This window comes from Thamnophis sirtalis, unplaced genomic scaffold (assembly GCF_051295495.1).
Source record: "Thamnophis sirtalis isolate CommonGarterSnake01/CBP01778 unplaced genomic scaffold, rThaSir2_p1.2 scaffold_6, whole genome shotgun sequence".
NCBI lineage: Eukaryota > Metazoa > Chordata > Lepidosauria > Squamata > Natricidae > Thamnophis > Thamnophis sirtalis.
This window is the reverse complement of record NW_028261386.1, coordinates 94652605-94671788: the sequence shown is the minus strand read 5'-3', so window position 1 is coordinate 94671788 and position 19184 is coordinate 94652605.

The following is a 19184-nucleotide window of genomic DNA, read 5'->3' as shown; positions in this document are numbered from 1 at the left end:
GTCTGGTGGCAGCTCCAACGGCTCCTGCTGGGCCACAACAGTATCTAATGCTAATTCATATACATTTCTCACTTTTTGAGGTCATCACCTCCATCTAGCCACGACTTTCATTTTATGCTTTCCTCTTGTCCCATTGACTCTACAATTATATACTGTATGTATAAAGGTAAAGGTTCCCTTTGCACACATATGCTAGTTGTTCCCGACTCTAGGCGGCAAAGCTCATCTCCGTTTCAAAGCCGAAGAGCCAGCACTGTCCGAAGTGGTCTCCCTGGTCATGTGGCTGGCATGACTAAACACCTAAGGCACACAGAACGCTGTATGCATATGACTATGCAAAAGAGACTACAACCTAGCCCCAAAAAGGAACAAAATGACCCAAGCACCCAAATCAGCATAGATTAACTCCAAGGTTAACATCAGACCAGCAAGTAAGTAAATAATACTCCAATCAAGAAACTGCCAAAGGAGCCAACAGCAAACAGCACAACCAAAGAATCTAAGACCATCCCGACTCCCACTGATACGCAAGCCACAAGAATATAAACTGACAGCAAGCAGCACTTCTTACTAGCACTGATGATGTTACCTAGTTTGGGTAATGAAATGTCTGCAAGAAAACAAGCAAGGTCAGAGAGCACCAAGGACCCCTCATGTACTGTATTTATTTGAGATTCAGTCTTTATTTATACTTGGTATATGATCCAATCTTAGTAAGTTTCTTTCAACCTGGCCAATCACTTTTGGATTCAGTCCACACCCAATCAGTCCACTCATGCTTGACTCTATCTCTTCTTGTTTTATCATCACAGTTCTTATGTTATATGTTCCCACTACGTGTCAACTTTTATGTTATTTTCCTGCCATCCCCAACTTTTATTTCCATGTAAGTAAGCTATAGCAATTATAACTTCTTTTGACAAATATTAGTACTACATTCTACCATTATTTTTCTATCAGCATTTACACCTATTCATCTATTCCATCTCTAATAAACATTTTACAAAGAGACACATTTATCTAATTTTTCACCATTGATTTGTAGGTTATAAACATTCAATTTTCCTTATCAAACCTTGACCTTTCAGACATTAATTTTTTAGATATGTGCTCTTTATTGTGCCATATGATTGAATATATACTTATTCATCTACATGTCTACACATTTATGCCTCTAACACACTTTGAACATCATAAGTATTTTATGCATTTATTCTTAAATATATTTCATAGCAAAAATATATGAAATATCTGCTAATATTGATTATTCACTAACAATGTATTCTCGTACAAGTTTTTGCTTCCATCATATACCATTCTTAATGAATTCTACAACCAATTTTGAGTTACTCAAAATATTTTGCAACTTTCTCTAAATTACAACTTTCTCACATTAATGCATTGGTACATTAATGCAATTGCACATCTTTTTCCACTATAAAAATGTTTCGTTTCCCAAACTCTATTAATTGTTATTACATATCCTATCTATTGGATAGATGTACTTTACAAATGGATCCACCTGTATGGTTTTCATTTATTATTATTATATTTCCCTTTATATTTATTTGATTTTGTGCCATTAAGTTGGGGTCAACTCTTAGTGAACACACAGATTTTCTCTGTGACAATTTGCCCCTAGCCTGGTCTTTTAGTTCTTCAAACAGTACATCAAACATCACTGTAACTGAGTTACTCCACGCTAATGCTGGTCACCCTCTTTCCCTTCACCTTTCTCAATACCAGAGATTTCTCCAGAGAGCTAAGTCTTTTCATAATGTGACCTAAGTAAGATGAATCTCATCATTTGTTCCTCTTTCCTTTGTATACGAGAATTATAACACCATATTCCATCTTCAAGCAATTTTTTTTAAAGGTGCAATCTCGTATACCAACCATTACTGTATTGTAACTGTTGATAGTACCAACATCAACTGCCTTTTTTCAATATTTCATACCATTGAGGCCTTTCCATCAACTCTATTACACTTCTCAAATAAATCAAAAGGGATACTCATGGATGAACTTTCTGCTATACCAGCAAGCTGTGGACTTCTTTCTTTATTAAGCTACTAGAGACCTGTAGTTAAAAAGATTCTTGGTTTAGGTTGAACTTTGTGTTGGTGAATATACAATCTTTGTTGACCTTATAAACAATCCATTTTTGCTAAACTACTCCAAGAACAGAAGGGTATTGTCTAATTTCAGGAACAGTAGAAATCTTAAGTCTTCACTGCTGGCTTCTAACTGGAACTCAGTAACCACAGGTTATTTTCTCAAAAGCCTTAATATTTCTAGGTAAACATTTGTGTAGGATGGTGCCTTTTTCTGGTTACTTGGTAGTTACCATGGAGAAATGAAAGTGTATTTTGTGAACAACAACAGGAATAAAACCTTTATGACCCTTCACTCTTGCTTGCAGAGTTAGAAAAAAACAGAGCTGATGCTTGGGTATCTGAAAGAGTTGTGATTGTGACCCAAAAAAGGATTATTACATGAAGCAAACATTAATTATGGTGTCCAACTTATAGAATATGGACTTTTTGCCATCAGGTAATCTCTGTACAGTATTTTATACATATAGTGAATAAAAGTATTAGCAGAAAAAAATTGGCATGCCCTTGCAAATAGTTTGTTTTCTGTGTGGGGAAGTACTTTGAGTTGGAGGAGCGTGGTTGTGAAAGGTTATGGGCTTTATTTTATTAGAAACAAGTTTTATGCTGCTGTTTTCTATTTTAGGAGGGAAACACTCCACTTAAAAAAAATTTGAAAGTGGCAAACCAGCACATTCTTTGCAGTTAATTCTGCTATTAGAATGCAACCACCCCAGTTCTTAGCTCATACTTCACCTTATTTAGGTTTAATGTAATTTAATTAAGAGCTGTGGTGGCACAGTGGCTAGAATGCAGTATTGCAGGCTGATTCTGCCCACTGCCAGGAATTTGATCCTGACCAGCTCAAGATTCACTCAGCCTTCCATCCTTCTGAGGTGGGTAAAATGAGGAACAAATTGTTAGGGAAATCTACTGACTCTGTAAAATGCTTAGAGAGGGCTATAAAACACTATGAAGCTGTATATAAGTCTAAGTGCTATTGGTACTATATTAATTACTGGCATTTGAATTCCTGTCCATGGGATAGAACTATTCCCCTTTTATTAAGAGCCAGTTGCATGCCAGATTTTCCAGTGGTGCCATATGTCGCTTAGGTAAGTCTTCACCAAACATTCCTTAATTTTTTGAGCTGCTTTCCCGGTACAGTTTTATCCACACTCATAGCAAAGGTGTTCAGTGGTCACTCATTAATAAATAGATCCCTGGCTGTATTGCTATTAGAGCATGATCAAATATCATTTATTATTATTCTTGCAAGAGCAGAAAGGTCACGCATAGCATTTGTATTTATCTGGGAAGCCCATTCCACAAGTGTAGAAAGTCCGAGGTGCAGTTTTAAAAATAAAATAGGTACATTTTTATTTACAGTTCTCCAGTTCTATGGAAATCAAGGGTAATCAAATTTTCTCATTGATAATTGTTTTAATGATTTAGATGCATGTATATCTAAAGGAACTGGATTTTTAATTGACAAAGTTCCACAACACAGTGAACTTTAGGATTAGAGAAAACCTTTCAAGAAGTGCTTTAACCCATGCAGAGGTTCTTATGTAATTTCTCACAAAAAATTTTCTTCTAAGAAGAATGTTATGGGCTTTGTAATAAGTTATTGATGACTCTTAGTGGCCACATAAGTAGTTTTTCTCTATGCTGATCCAGTGACGTGTGGTGAGGTTCATGGCCGGTGAGGCAAGCGGGCAAAAGCCGTCCTATGTCTGCCAGCACCGGGGCTTCAGTGGGGCTTTCGAAAAGCCGCACCAAAGCCCCAGCGCGGCTTTCCGAAAGCCCTGCCGAAGCCCCGCCGCTGTGTCCACGATACAGGCAGGATGCGTCCTGCTCTATGGTGGACACGGTGGCAGGGCTTTAAAGTCCTGGCACCTGTCTGCCATAGAGCGGGACATGTCCCGCTATATGGTGGACACGGCGGCAGGGCTTCAGTGGGGCTTCGGGGGCCACCTGAGCGGCCATAATCTCCCCTCCGCAGCCAGCCAGCCCACCCCCCCGCCCAACCTACTCCCCGCCTGGTCGGCTGGCTGTCACAAGACCTCACCGCTCTTCTCCTCCTCCTCCTCCTCTTCGTCCTCCCCACTCAAGCGGCGGCAGGCTCCGTGGGACAATGGGGTCTCATTCCTCTCCCGGCGCAGCGAGCTCCAGCGGGCTGGACACGGGTGCAAGGGGCCTGACCCTGTGGTGCCTCCTGACTCAGTTGCAACCTGTGAAAAAAGGGGAGAGGAGGAGGAGGAGGAAAGGGGGAGGGGAGCAGGATGGGGTTCCCAGTGGGGGGAGAGGAGAAAGGGGAGGGGGCACAGCAGGCAAAAGAAAAAAAGCACCAGCTCGCCAGCAGAGGCGGGTAAAAGACCCGCCTCTGCTGGCAGTCTGCCCCTCTCTTCTCAAACAAACTCTCTCTCAAATTGAGAGAGAGTTTGTTTGAGTGAAGTGAAGAAACAAACATACGGACACACACAGAGACAGGCACAAATTACTTACAATAAAAAATTACATACAAATTACAATAATTTTGAATTCCTCCCTCCTCCGTCTGACCCACATACCTTTTCCAGCTGTGTCACAGAGGATTTCAACTCTGCTCTTGTCTGCCATGATGAATGTAAAAAAATGTAAACAGAAAAAGGCAAGTGCTGCTGAGGTCAGGCTGGGTTAACTGCTGCCAGAGCCTCCAATGGATGACTCTGCTTAACTGTTTAAAAAAAGCCTCTAAAAAAAGTGCCCTCTACAGGAGGAGGCGAGAGAACCATGTGCCTCATCTACATAAGGAATTTTTCGGCTTTTAACCCTTGCTTAACTCTGCTCAAGTGATCATAAAGATAGACTAAATGAGGCACGTGGTTCTCTCGCCTCCTCCTGCAGAGGGCACTTTTTAAAGAGGCTTTTTTAAACAGTTAAGCACTAAGTAGAATCATCCACTGTGACTCTGGCAGCAACTACCTCAGCCTTTTTCCTTTTAATTTTTTTTTCTTTTCATGATGACAGTGGTGCGGCCCTGCCTCCCCTGACTGCATGTCACTGTGCTGATCTATCCCTATCTTGGTCATCCAGGGTGTGCATCAAGGCAGTCTTTGATGACCTGGGGTGTGGAACAAAGGTAACACAGCCAGAGAAACGATATGAGTCCCTTTATTAATACCAACTGTGCCCGCAACGTCTCTTTCACTCTCCGGTCTGGAGGAAAGCTCTTCCAAAAGCCTGCAAATACTCCAGCAGGGCAAGATAAGCAAGGAGCGAAGGGTAATTCAAGCAGGATGAGATAAACACACAGAAGGTCGTAAATATTTCAAGTTGTCGGGAGGAATGCCAGGAATGCAGGCCACAATGCTACACTAGGTGAGTTCAGCATTTTTCACCAACAAACACCCCTCCCAACTGCCTCTCCTTTAAACTCCATCCCCAGGTGTGCCTTGTGAAGGTAATCAGGGCTCTTTCCTTCCTCGTAAGCCACACAACCCATGTTGCTCTCATCTGCATTCTTCCCTGCGCTCCCTAGGATGAGGAGGGGGTGAGCCTTGGTCTTCATCTGAACCCCCTCTCCCTTGTTCTACCTCTCCCCTACTCTGCCCAGCCTGACTTTGCCCTTCCCCAGTTTCCTCCACAGTCAATAGAGGCACTCTCCTGCTCTCTGTCAGCTGTTTGTCTTCTATCTCAGACTCCAACGGGGGCATGACACATTCATCACACTCATTCTCCTTCTTTCCATCTTTCCAGAGCGTTCTCCAGAAAAAGAAAGTCAAAATACCTAGAAAATAAAAATGACAGCTTGAATGTCAAACTATGTCCCTCGCCACAGACACCCACATGTTCAGAACAACAAGTAGTGGGTTTTTTTCCCAACCGTAGGAGGTGATTGGGAGGAGAAGAAGGAGAGACAGGAATATACAAATTGCTGCCCTAAATGATTGAATCACCTAAATATTTGTTCTAATGTGTATTCTGGGTAGCAATACTACCCAGATTGTCCCTGAAGAATGGTAAAGGATAACACTTTCTACATAATGTGCTTTCCTCCTGATTGAAGAATGAGAGGACCACAAGTTTCCATGGCCATGAAGTGGCCAAAGTGAGGCATGCATTTAGTGCAGACTATTTATTTATCTATTTGATTGATTCGTGTGCTGCCCATCTTATCCAGAGGCAATTGTTCACTTAAGCAAGGAAAGCAAACAGATTTCTTTTGTGTGAGATTGACTCAAAGGATTCAGATCAAGTTTATTGATAAGATTGCTTGGGGTAGCAATCTAGGTAGCAGAGCTTAAACTGTAGAAGAGGGGAAACTGATACAAGAATTTCCTACAGGAAAGTAAGAAAATAGCCATCTCCAAGGGTTATGGAGCTCTAATGTTACAAATGACAAAAATGTTATGATTTTGGCTGCATCACAGCTGAACTGTATGAAGAATAAGAGGAGAGGCATAAATGCCATACCTCAAGAGACCTGAAGCTATCTAGCAGAGGTTGTTGAATTAAAAAGTAGTTATTTCATGCATCAGCAGATTCATCCAAGGGAAGGAATGTAAAAATCGGGACCAAGGATTTTATGACTTGTAAGACATTTTATTGCCTTTGGAGAATCTCCTCTAGTTGCATGACAGCATTTCATCAGAACAGAAAACTAATATTAATGTTATTCTTTTTTTCAGCATTGAAACTGAAAGCACATAATAAGAATAGAAAATATTTACTTTTAGAGCAAACCTAATTTGGCATGGATATCTATGTATCCTTCCTCCACTTCCCCTTAGTAAGAAGCCTGCATTTGCATCCCATTCCTGATGCTGATTTCCAGCTCCAGATGAAAGAACCAGGATATGTAGCTCCCCCCCCCCCCATGATGAAAAGGAATGTGAGCAGGGCAATTTCAAGAGTTTCTTTCTTTCTTTAGGGAACATTAGTGTATACTTTTTTGCAACTCAGATTGGCAAAGTGCCAAATTTGTGTTTGGTTTTAATATGCAAGATCAAACTAGGTGGTACTTTCAGACCTGCTTCATACAATATGGCTATTGTGGTTTGTTTTTATTTTTGTTTTCATTTCCTATGTGAATGAAATCTTTGTGGTTATTAACCATATTTATTGGCTTGTTACATTGGGTGACCTCAGGCAAATGTAGTAAATCATTTGCCTCTAAGGCTTCCAGTTGTTTCTTAAGCCAATTTCAGATATGGGATGCATCTGCAATGGGCCAGAAAGGACAGGAAGACAAAAGGGGAAATGACCCATACTCAGCATTTATTCCCAACAAACGCCCCTCCCAACTTCCTCTCCTTTAAACCCCATCCCCAGGTGTGCCTTGTGAAGGTAATCGGGCCCTTTCCTTACTCGTAGGCCACACAACCCTCAAAAAGTGAGGATCTGCTCACAATTTATTCAATAGGACACATTAAAGTAAAACTTAATATATTGTGCAAGTTAACACTTATTATGTGATGGAGCATAGTTAAACATTCATGTAAACCAACCCTCAGTTTCACAGGTGGTATTCAGCAGGTTCTGACCAGTTCTGAAGAACCAGTAGTGGAAATTTTGAGTAGTTTGGAGAACTGGTAAATACCACCTCTGACTGGCTCTGCTCCATCTATTCTCTGCCTCCTGAGTCCCAGCTGATTGGGAGGAAATGGGGATTTTGCAGTAACCTTCCCCTGGAGTGGGGTGGGAATGGAGATTTTACAGTATCCTTCCCCTGCCTCGGTCACCAGCCACGCCCACAGAACCAGTAGTAAAAAAATTTGAATCCCATCACTGATCAGTTTGCCTGAAGAAAGGAACGTAGTGCCATATACTGAATCAGGTTTAAGTAGCTCAATATTATCTACAGTGACTGCAGATCTCTCAATGTCCCATTTCCAATTTCTCTGAACTTGGCTGGCTGAATCATGAAACTTCTGCAGGAAGCAATGATTGAAGGGAGGTTTATCCTCCCTTCAAATAGATAGTCACTTATCAGGAACAATCTTCAAGCTGAATGGAGGCACCCCCCCTAAAGCAGAAGTTGGCCTCATCTGAAAAGTGGACACTGTTATGACATCTCTGCACAGATAATGATAGACCCAATCAAATTATCAGTATGGATTCAGACAGCAGAGTGACTCAGCCCAGCAGAAGGAAGCCAAAACAAAATTGGAATCCTACAACATTACGCTGCAGTCAAATGTCTTTCCTCTAGATGAGTATTTTGGAATCACAGATGTTTTCAGTCATTTATTTCTGCCTCTAACTACTTCATTTAAAATTGTGTGCATGGCTTTTTGAAACACAATTTTGGAATTACTATTCTGAAATGCTTTTGTTAACAACATACAGCAATGCACGATGGCATGAAAGGAAACACACTGTGGTTGTCATGGTACCACATATTTCAAAATTCAGATTATTGCTGTACAGAAAGATTTACGGAATATATTTTGCCTTCAGTTAATTGAATACACAAGCAAAGTATATTATATAGAGTCAGTTGTCCAGTTACGATGTTTTGCTGGTGGTAGGTTGCTCAGTTGGGGCTTAACAAAACTCCTTGTATGTTATTCAAACCAAGCTGTTCTGTATAGTGACACTTGGAAATATGGGAAATTGTCTTGGAGACCATCTGTATATCTAAATTTCCTCCAACCAGGTACCCTTGGGATTCATGTGACTACCACTTCTCCAAGAGCAAAACTATCTGAAAGTTCTCAAGTTCAGAAAGATTACTCATGAAAAGTGCCCCCCCTCCAATATGTGCACCTCACTTGATGACACTTGGAATTGGTAAGATCATATGTGGAATACTACATCCACTTTTCGTCTTTACAGTATAAAAAAGATGTTGAGATTTTGGAAAAAATGCAGAGAAAAGCAACAAAGATGATTTAAGGGGCTGAAGGATAACATATGTGAAGAACAAATGCAGGACTTGGGTGTTTAGTCTAGTGAAAAGAAGGACTAGGGGAGACATGATAGTAGTGTTCTAATATTTGAGGGATTGCCACAAAGAAGAGGAGGCCAAGCTATTCTCCAAAGCTCCTGAAGGGCAGGAAAAGGAATATTGGATGGAAACTAATTAAGGAGAGAACCAGGGGTGGGTTCCTACCAGTCCTTGCGGACCAGTTGGTCGGTGAACCTGGAAGTAATTAACTTCCGGGAACGCCCCCTCTAAGGTGCAGCTAGAACTGGCCACCCGCAAAGGACCTCCTCAGACTTGTTTTGTTGAGCACTGGACAACTGATGGTAGTTTGCGCCGGCTGCAGCCGCTCAAACTATCACCAGTTGCCCCGTTTTCAGCAAAGCAAGCCCGGGGAGGTCCTTTGTGGGTGGCTAGTCCTAGCCGCTTGCACCCGGCGCTGCAGCTGAGGTGAAGCCCCAAAGCCCCCGCCACCACCGGAATATCTGCTGCCACCTCCTCCTCCTCCAACAGCACTGCCAGATTTGCCACCCGATGCTGCGGCTGAGGTGAAGCCCCAAAGCCCCCACCAGCACCCCCGCCTGTGGAAGCGATGCCTCCCCCTCCGCTCGGAGCACCTGAGCTGGGCCCGTATTATCCCCCCCCTCCCCTATGCTTTTGAGGAGCCATGAGGCCGCGGGAGCCAGTAGGAAGGCGGCGGAGGGGGTGGGAGGAGGGAAAAAAGGCATCATGGCTTCTCAAAAGCATGGAGGAGGAGGAGGAGGAGGAGGAGGAGGAGGAGGAGGAGGAGGAGGAGGCAGGGGTAACGTGGGGCCCAACTCAGGTGCTCCGAGCAGAGGGGGAGGAGTCACTGCCATGGGCGGTGGTGCCGGTGGGAGCTTTGGCAGCTTCACCTCAGCCACAACGTTGGGCGGCAAATCCGGCAGTGCTGTTGGAGTAGTAGTAGTAGTAGTAGTAGTAGTAGTAGTAGTAGTAGTAGCAGCAGCAGTTTATTGGTCTTGTATGCTGCCCACTCCAGGAGGACTCCGGGCAGCTTACCATAAACAAGGGAAGGGGATAAATAGACAAAACAACACTTTAAAATACACAACATTCATAGTTACCATGGGGCTGGGTATTTCAACAGCCCCCCAGCCTGCTGGAGCAGCCAGGACTTAGTGGCTTTGCGGAAGGCCGGGAGAGTAGTAAGGGTCCGGATCTCCATGGGGAGGTCATTCCAAAGGGCTGGAGCTGCAACAGAGAAGGCTCTCCCCCGGGGAGTCGCCAGCCGACATTGGCTGGCAGATGGAATCCGGAGAAGACCTAGCCTGTGAGATCTGATCGGTCTATGGAAGGTAATCGGCAGGAGGAGGAGGCGGCAGCAGATATTAGGGTGGCGGCAGGGGCTTTGGGGCTTCACCTCAGCCGCAGTGTCAGGCGGCAAATCCAGCAATGCTGCTGGAGGAGGAGGAGGAGGCAGCAGATATTCCGGTGGCAGCGGGGGCTTTGGGGGATTAGTTCAGCCGCAGCGCCAGGCGCAAGTGGCTAGGAATGGCCACCCACAAAGGGGACTTACTAAGTTTACCCACCTTCTCCAAGAAGCAACTACATTTCTCTCTTTCTTTATCCCCTACGTTACTTCTTTTTCAGTTTGTACATGTTCCTGGGTGGTATCTTTTTGCCCACTTCTACTTAAGGATGGAAGTCCTCCCGAGGAAAATGATTGCACCTGACATACTATCTCTCCTTAGTTGGTATTACTACCAACTAAGAAGAGATAGTATGTGAGGTGCAATCATTTTCTATTTAGAAATTTACTATTTTAGAAAAGCCCTTTCTCTACTTTTGTCTCGTTATTTTCATTCTCCTTGTTAGGCCCCATTTTTCCACTCTGTTTTTCATTTGACTCATGGCAGCTGTTGGCTTCTTTAAAGACAATGGGGCCTAATAATGAAAAATGCTTCTTTCTTAAAATAAAAAAGCAAAAAAAAACAGAATTTCATGACGGGGGATAAGAGAAAGGGCCCTTGGATATGATTATTTTACACTATCATGCTCATATTTATAAAACACAGTGCCTCTGTGAAAGGTAAGGATGACTACTGCGTTTGTGGTGCAATCAAAACATTGCGTGTGTTGAAGTTGTTTTAACACAAACCAAAGATGCCTTTTAAAAAACAAGTTTACATCATATTCTTATGCATGCCAGTGCTGTGTGTGAGGTAATTTAAGGTGGTTCTGACAAGTGTCGTTGGCATCTTCATATCCGGCTTTCGATATCATCGACCATGGTATCCTTCTGCGACGACTGCGGGAGGTGGGGGTGGGAGGCACTGTTTTACGGTGGTTCTCCTCTTACCTCTCAGACAGGTCGCAGTCGGTGTTAGTCGGAGGGCAGAGATCGACCCCTAGACCCCTAACCTATGGGGTGCCGCAGGGTTCGGTCCTGTCCCCCCTACTTTTTAATATCTACATGAAACCGCTGGGCGAGATCATTCGACGGCACGGGATAAAATACCACCAGTATGCGGACGATACACAGTTGTATCTGTCCGCCCCATGCCAACTCAATGAAGCGATGGACGTGATGAGCCAGGGCCTTGAGGCTGTTAGAGACTGGATGGGGGTTAACAAGCTTGTACTCAATCCAGATAAGACCGAGTGGCTGTTGTGCTTCCCTCCCACTAATTGGCCAAGTATTCCATCTCTCAGGCTGAGGGGTCAAATATTACGCCCCTCAGATAGGGTCCGCAACTTGGGAGTCCTCCTGGACCCACAGCTGACTTTTTTTTTTTTTTTTTTTTTTGAGAACTTTTTTATTTTTCTTTAAAAAAAAAAACACAAATATGTCATCATTTGTCAATCATTAAGACATTGAAGTACAATTTTTTTTTTGTTGTGTATACCCCTCCCTCCCTCCACCCCCCCATCCCCCCTCCTCCTTCCCCCCCCCCGACTTCCCAGAACCCGTACACGGTATGGATTTTTAACTAACACAGTCTAAAATCTATTGAGAAAAAAGAAATAAAGAAATTAATGACATTCTAGATTGAACTTAGCTTCTTCTTACTGAACTGACTTTTAACAGTTTAAATCATTTCTGATCTTAAGCATAGGCTAACTGGAATTTCTTAGTCCCGTATTTATTTTGTATATAGTCAATCCATTTTTTCCAGTCTCGTTTATATCTCTCATTTGAATAATCTTTGAGATATGCCGATATTTTAGCCATTTCAGCTAAGTTTGTTACTTTCAATGTCCATTCTTGGATTGTAGGCAAATCTTCCTTCTTCCAATATTGCGCCACCAACAATCTTGCTGCAGTTATCAGGTGCAAAATCAAATTGGTCTCTACCACTGTAAAATCAGTACATATACCTAGTAAAAATAACTGAGGAATAAACTTTATCCTTCTTTTAAAAACATTTTGCATGACCCACCATATTTTTATCCAAAATGCCTTAACCTTTTGGCAGGTCCACCATATATGATAATATGTAGCATCGAGAGAACCACACCTCCAACATTTAGGCTGTACATTCGGATACATAGAAGCCAACTTTTTAGGATCTAAATGCCATCTGTAGAACATCTTGTAAAAATTTTCTCTCAGATTTTGAGCTTGTGTAAATTTCACATTTCTTACCCAAATTCTTTCCCATGTATCCAACATTATTGGTTCCTCAATATTTTGAGCCCATTTTATCATACAATCTTTAACTAATTCTGTTTCCGAATCCATCTGTATTAATACATTATATATCCTCTTTATATGCATTAAGCTTTGATCTCTTATTTGTTTAAACAGATTATCCTCAACTTGAATAAAACCAATTTTTTGATCTATTTTCCACCTAGCCTGTAATTGCCCATACTGGAACCATGTTTGAACTACCTTCTCCTCTTTTAATACCTCTAAAGATTTTAATTGTAATACCCCCCTTTCCGAGGTAAGAAGCTGTCTGTAAGTAAATCTGTCCTGTTTTTGTGCTGTATTCATATTTTCAATTGCATGTCTAGGAATTGCCCACATGGGTATCTTGTCATTTAATTTATATTGGTATTTCTTCCAAACCCGCAGTAAAGCATTTCTTAAAATATGACTTTTAAAGTTCTTATCCAATTTTTTGTTGAATAACAGGTAAGCGTGCCAACCAAATACCAGATCGTGTCCCTCAATGTTCAATATTCTATCATTGGTTAAATGAATCCAATCACTAATTACAGATAATGCCACTGCATCATAGTATAGTTTTAAATTAGGTAGTTTCAGTCCTCCTCTCTCACGTACATCTTGCATTATTTTCATCTTTACCCTCGGCTTCTTTCCTGCCCACACAAATTTGTTGATACCCTTCTGCCATTCTAAAAGGTTCGCATCTTTTTTAAGTATAGGTAACATTTGGAAAAGAAATAAAAATTTTGGTAAAATGTTCATTTTCACTGCCGCTATCCTGCCCAGCAAAGATAAGTGCAATTTCTCCCATTTTTTCATCTCTGTCTGTATGCTATGCCAAAGTGGTTCATAATTATGCTTATATAACTTCCCATTTGAAATTAAAATGTTAACTCCAAGATATTTGACTTTTTTAACTACCTCACATCCTAGCATCACTCCTAATTCTTCCTTTTGTTTAATATTCATATTTATAGCTAATGTTTTGGTTTTTCCTAAGTTTATTTTAAAGCCAGACACTTGACCATATTGATTAATCGTATTCATTAAAACCATACTGGATTCCTGCGGTTGTTCCAATATTATGACCAAATCATCCGCAAAAGCGCGGACTCTATATTCTTGCTGCCTAATCTTGATCCCTTTTAAGCCATCCAAGCCCCGTATTTTATTCAACAATACTTCCAAAGTTATAATAAACAATAATGGGGACAAAGGACAACCCTGTCTTGTACCTTTTCCAATTTGAATAGAGTCTGTTAAACTTCCATTGATTATGATTTGTGCTGTTTGCTGTTGGTATATTGCTTTAATTGACTGTAAAAAATTATCTCCTATCTGCATTTTTTGCAATATCTTCAGCAGAAATTGCCAGTTAACTCGATCAAAGGCCTTCTCAGCATCCAAAAATATAAACGCAGCAGGGATCTGGTTGTTCTTTCCCAAATATTCTAATGCATTAATAATTAATCTGACATTACTTTTCATCTGTCTCCCTTGTATAAAACCTGTTTGGTCCGTATGTATCAATTGTTGAATGACCAACATTAACCTATTTGCTAATATTTTAGTAAAAATTTTATAATCTACATTCAGTAATGAAATGGGTCTATAATTTTTGGGTTGAGTAGTATCTTGATCTTCTTTGGGTATCAAAGATATAAACGCTGTCTTCCAAGATGGAGGGACTTTACCTTCCGTTTGAATCATATTAAATAATTCTCTAAGAGGTTCTACCATTTCTAACTGTAAGTTTTTATAGTAAACCGCTGTCAAGCCATCTGTACCTGGTGCTTTCCCTGGCTTTAATTGCTTAATTACCTGCAGGATTTCCCCCGAGGTTATTGGTTGATTCAATTTTTGCCTGTGTTCTTCTCTAACTGAAGGTATTTTCTCCTTGTCTAAATATTTGTCTATGTCTAAACCATTAATTTTATCCCCTTTATACAGTTCTGTAAAAAATTCCCAGAAAGCCTTTTGAATCTCTTCCTGTTGGAACACCTCCTTCCCTCTGTAAATCAGTTTAGATATATTTCGAGTTTTCCTTTTTTTCCTAATCTGATAAGCTAACCATCTGCCAGGTTTGTTTGCATTACAAAAAGTATTGTGTTTTGCATATAATAAATTAGTAGCTACCTGGTCAGAGATCAACATGTCAAATTGAGATTTTAATATGTTAATAGTTTCCTTAACCTTTGTATCGTCTGGTTTCCTTGTTAACTCCAGCTCTTTTCTCTTAATTTCCTCTTCCAGTTCTGTTCGTTTTAACCCTTGCTTATTTCTATGTGTTTTATTTATATTCATCAAAACTCCTCTCATATACGCTTTGCTTGCATCCCATACAAATTCCATAGATGTACCCTTATTCATATTCAAAACAAAATATTCAGATAGTAATTTTTTACAATCATTAATATAGTTTTCATATCTAAATAAATTTTCATTCAGTCTCCAAAACCTTCTTGCCTGCACTACCCTTCCCAACTCCATCCAAACTGGGTTATGGTCCGAAAGGACTCTAGCTGCAATCTTTGTTTTCTTGACCCTAGAAAGCAAATCATTAGTGGTTAGAATAAAATCAATCCTTGAAAGGGATTGATGCCTGTCCGAGAAGAAAGTGAAGTCATATTCCTCTGCATTTCTTTCTCGCCAGATATCTCTCAATTCAAAATCATCCATAATGTCAAAGAAGGATTTGGGTAACTTTGCTCGCATCTTGGTATTTAGGCGGGAAATCTTCTTATCTCTCTTAGTGTCTATCACTCCATTCCAGTCACCCAATAGTATACAGGAACTATAGTCCCACTGTACTAATTTAGCATGAAGATTTCTATAGAATCTATCTTGCTGTTGATTGGGTGCATAAATTCCCAAAAGTAATGTCTTTTTCCCTTCTAAGATCAAGTCTAAAGCAATATATCTTCCGAAGGGATCTGCTTCTATTAATTCAGCTTTCATATCTTTTCTTAAGTATACAACTATACCATTCTTCTTTTCCATAGCAGAAGCTGCAAAATGTTGACCAAGTTTTGAGTTGATCAAATATTTTTGATCAGTTGACTTGATATGAGTTTCTTGCAAACAAATTACATCGTTCTTAAACTGTTTAAGATAATGAAATATTTTCTTCCTCTTCTGTGGAGAGTTCAGTCCGTTGACATTCCATGTTAAAATCTTAGTTGTCATCTTTGGTTGGTTGAAGCATTTTTAGAGCTTCCTGCACGGCCTGTTTAACCTTAGGTTTAGCTCCTCCCACTGCTTCCAGATTTGTTGTTGTAGTTCCTTGATCGATGGCCGATAATTGTTGATACTGTTGCTTCTTAGCTTGTTTCTCCATACGTCTAGTAGTCATGCGGCTAGGTCTTGGTTCCATAGCACCTTGCACTTCTAGAGAAGAGAGATGCTCCATCTTGTCTGGTGGTTGTGTAGTTTGCTGTCTATCCTGTCCTTCTTGTGGTCTTTCTCTAGGTCCAGATGGTGCAGGGTGTCCGGCCTTCAATATATTATAATAAAAATCTCGGGCTTTCCATACAGAGTTGAGGCGGTACCTTTGCTTATCAAATGTAAATATGATGCCGAATGGTGCATCCCATCTATACTGTATCTGACGGTTTCTGAGTTCTTCGACCAAAAAAGCGTAGTCTCTTCTGGCTCTTAACATTTGAGGTGGTATCTCTTTCAAAACAGCCAGGTCTTGACCGCCAATTTGAAGCTTAGTGTTATAAGACGCTTGCAGTACCATATTTCTGAACTCTCTTGTAGTAAAATATATAACGATGTCTCGAGGAAGCTGCTTCTGCTTTGCCAGCCAGGAGTTAACGCGGTAAGCTTTGTCAATTTGCCAGCCTTGGTTGGTCCCTGGTCTTCCCATCAGGCGGTCAAAAGCTTCCGATAGGATCTGTTTCAGGTTCTCCTGTTTCTCCTCACGCAGCCCCCTTACTCTTAATGCAAGCTCCATTTGTCGGTACTGTATCATAATAATTTCTTTTTCAGCATTTTCCACTTTTTGTTCCACCACCTCTGTTTTCAATGTCAAGTTAGCATTGGCATCATTAAGAACCTCTAGAGTATCTTCCACTCCAGAAATATGTTCTGTTAATACAGTTACAAGACTCAGCATGTCGTCTCTAATTTTATCAACCTTAGCCTCAAATTTCTCATACAACTCCTGTTTAAGTCCTTTTATTTCACTTTTAATTTCACTTTTAATTTCTTCTTTCATTTCTTTTATTTCCTCTTTTCTCTCCTCTCTATTATCTCTAAATTTATCTTCCATTTTAATTGTCTGTGCATTAAGAGCCTCGCTTAGATTACTCAGAAAAAATTCTTTCGTTAACACATCCCCAGCAGGGGGCGTAGGAAGCGGAGGCTGCAGCTTTGTGCCAGGCACTGAGGGTGTGCCCCTGGAAGTAGAGGGTGAAGACTTCAAGTTAATATTTGGTTTAGAGGCCATTTCAAAATTTGTCTGCCTGCAGTTAATAAAACTCTATCGCCTAAATATGCAGCTTTAAGTAAAGAGGCTTTTATTTTGAAGTTTAAGGCTTGGCAAAACTTTCAGTGAGTAAACATTGTAACAAGACCGTTCAACAGATTCATCACCATTTAACTTCCAAATAACAAAGTTAATGAAGGAGTAAAATTCTTCTATTGTGAAACCAAAACATTTGATAAGCTATCTCTTTTGTTTTGAATTCTTTTGAAGTCTTGTGAGGATTAGCAAAAAGTGTTCGTTATTACCGGAGAAACCAGCCTGCTCGGCGCCATTTTAAAAGCCTCTGAGTAAATAATTTTTCGGAGGAGAAAAAGAGAAGAAACTAAAATGTTGATAAGCAATTATTGTCCTCGCAGTAAACGGATTCAGCTCGTGATAAGATTAAATCAAACAAAACTTAGAGCAGAGTGGGAGAGACCTACTTTGTCCTGCACAAGGCAGTTTGAAGTTCCCAGCACGGACAGCCGTTCTGCCTTGGGCTCGCCCCCCTTTCCTTGCAAGCACAAAAGCTGCAAAAATCGAAGAGCATTTGCCAGCAAAACAGTTTCTTCTTTCCCTCTTGCCTGAAGGATAAGAAAACCTGATAAGACGTCAGATGGAAGATCCTCTAAACAGGTACGTAGCCAGGAATTCGGAGGCAGCTGATTTTTTGCTGCCTTCACCAGTAGGCTCCTCCCAGGAAGTCCCCACAGCTGACTTTTGAATACCATTTGTCAGCTGTGACCAGGGGGGCATTTGCCCAGGTTCGCCTGGTGCACCAGTTGCGTCCCTACCTGAACTGGGAGGCTCTCACAACAGTCACTCGTGCCCTTGTGACCTCTAGGCTGGAGTACTGCAATGTGTTCTACATGGGGCTGCCCTTGAAGAGTATTCGGCGACTTCAACTGGTCCAGAATGCAGCCGCGCGAGCGATCGTGGGTGCACCTCATTTCACCCACGTAACACCTATCCTCCGCGAGCTGCACTGGCTGCCTGTTGATCTCCGGGTGCGCTTCAAGGTGCTAGTTGTCACCTACAAAGCCCTTCATGGTATTGGATCTGGGTACTTGAGAGACCGCCTACTGCCAATTACCTCCACTAGGCCAATAAGATCCCATAGATTAGGCCTCCTCCAAATTCCATCAGCCGGTCAATGTCGACTGGCAACTACCCGGAGGAGAGCCTTCTTGGTGGCTGCTCCGACCCTATGGAATGAACTCCCCGTGGATATTCGTACCCTCACCACCCTTCAGACCTTCCGCATAGCCCTTAAAACCTGGCTGTCCCGACAGGCCTGGGGCTAAAGACTTCAACCCCACCCGAATAGTATGACTGTTGTGCTTTTTAACGATGTATTGTCTTCATGTGTATAGCTTGTTTTGTCCTTCCCTCCCCCTGAATTGTGAGCCGCCCTGAGTCCCCTCAGGGAAAAGGGCGGCATACAAATAAAGTTAAATCCAAATCCAAATCCGGTCACATGGGTGGCAAGCCCCTCCCACCCGGTTACATGGGCAGCAAGCCACTCCCACAAAGGAGGCCACACCCACAGAGTAGGTTCGAACAATTTTTGAAACCCACCATTGGAGAGAACCAACCTAGAACTAAGGAGAAATTCCCTGACAATGAGAACAATTAACCAGTAGAACTGGACCAGTGAATTGTCTTCAAAAGTTGTAGGTCTTCCATCCCTGGAGGTTTTTAAGAATCCATTCATCCAAAATGGTATAGGGTCTCCTGCTTGAGCAGGGAGTTGGACTAGAAGACCTCCAAGGTTTCCTCCAATTCTGTTATTCAATTCTTTGCTTTCTCAACAATAGCCATATTGGCTACAAATTCTGGACATTGAAGCCCACACATCTGGAAGACACTCAAGTTAAAAAAAAAAGATTCCTTTAGTTCATCATTTGTGGAGCAACTGCCTTGAATGATGGTTTCAGTAGCTGAGTGGGCGTCTTGCCTAAGTTGTGCAGAGACAGCAGAAACTTTTTCTGGCATTTCAAATAGTTACACATGTAATAAACAGGTTTTCCTACTTTGCATCACAGTTGTCATCTT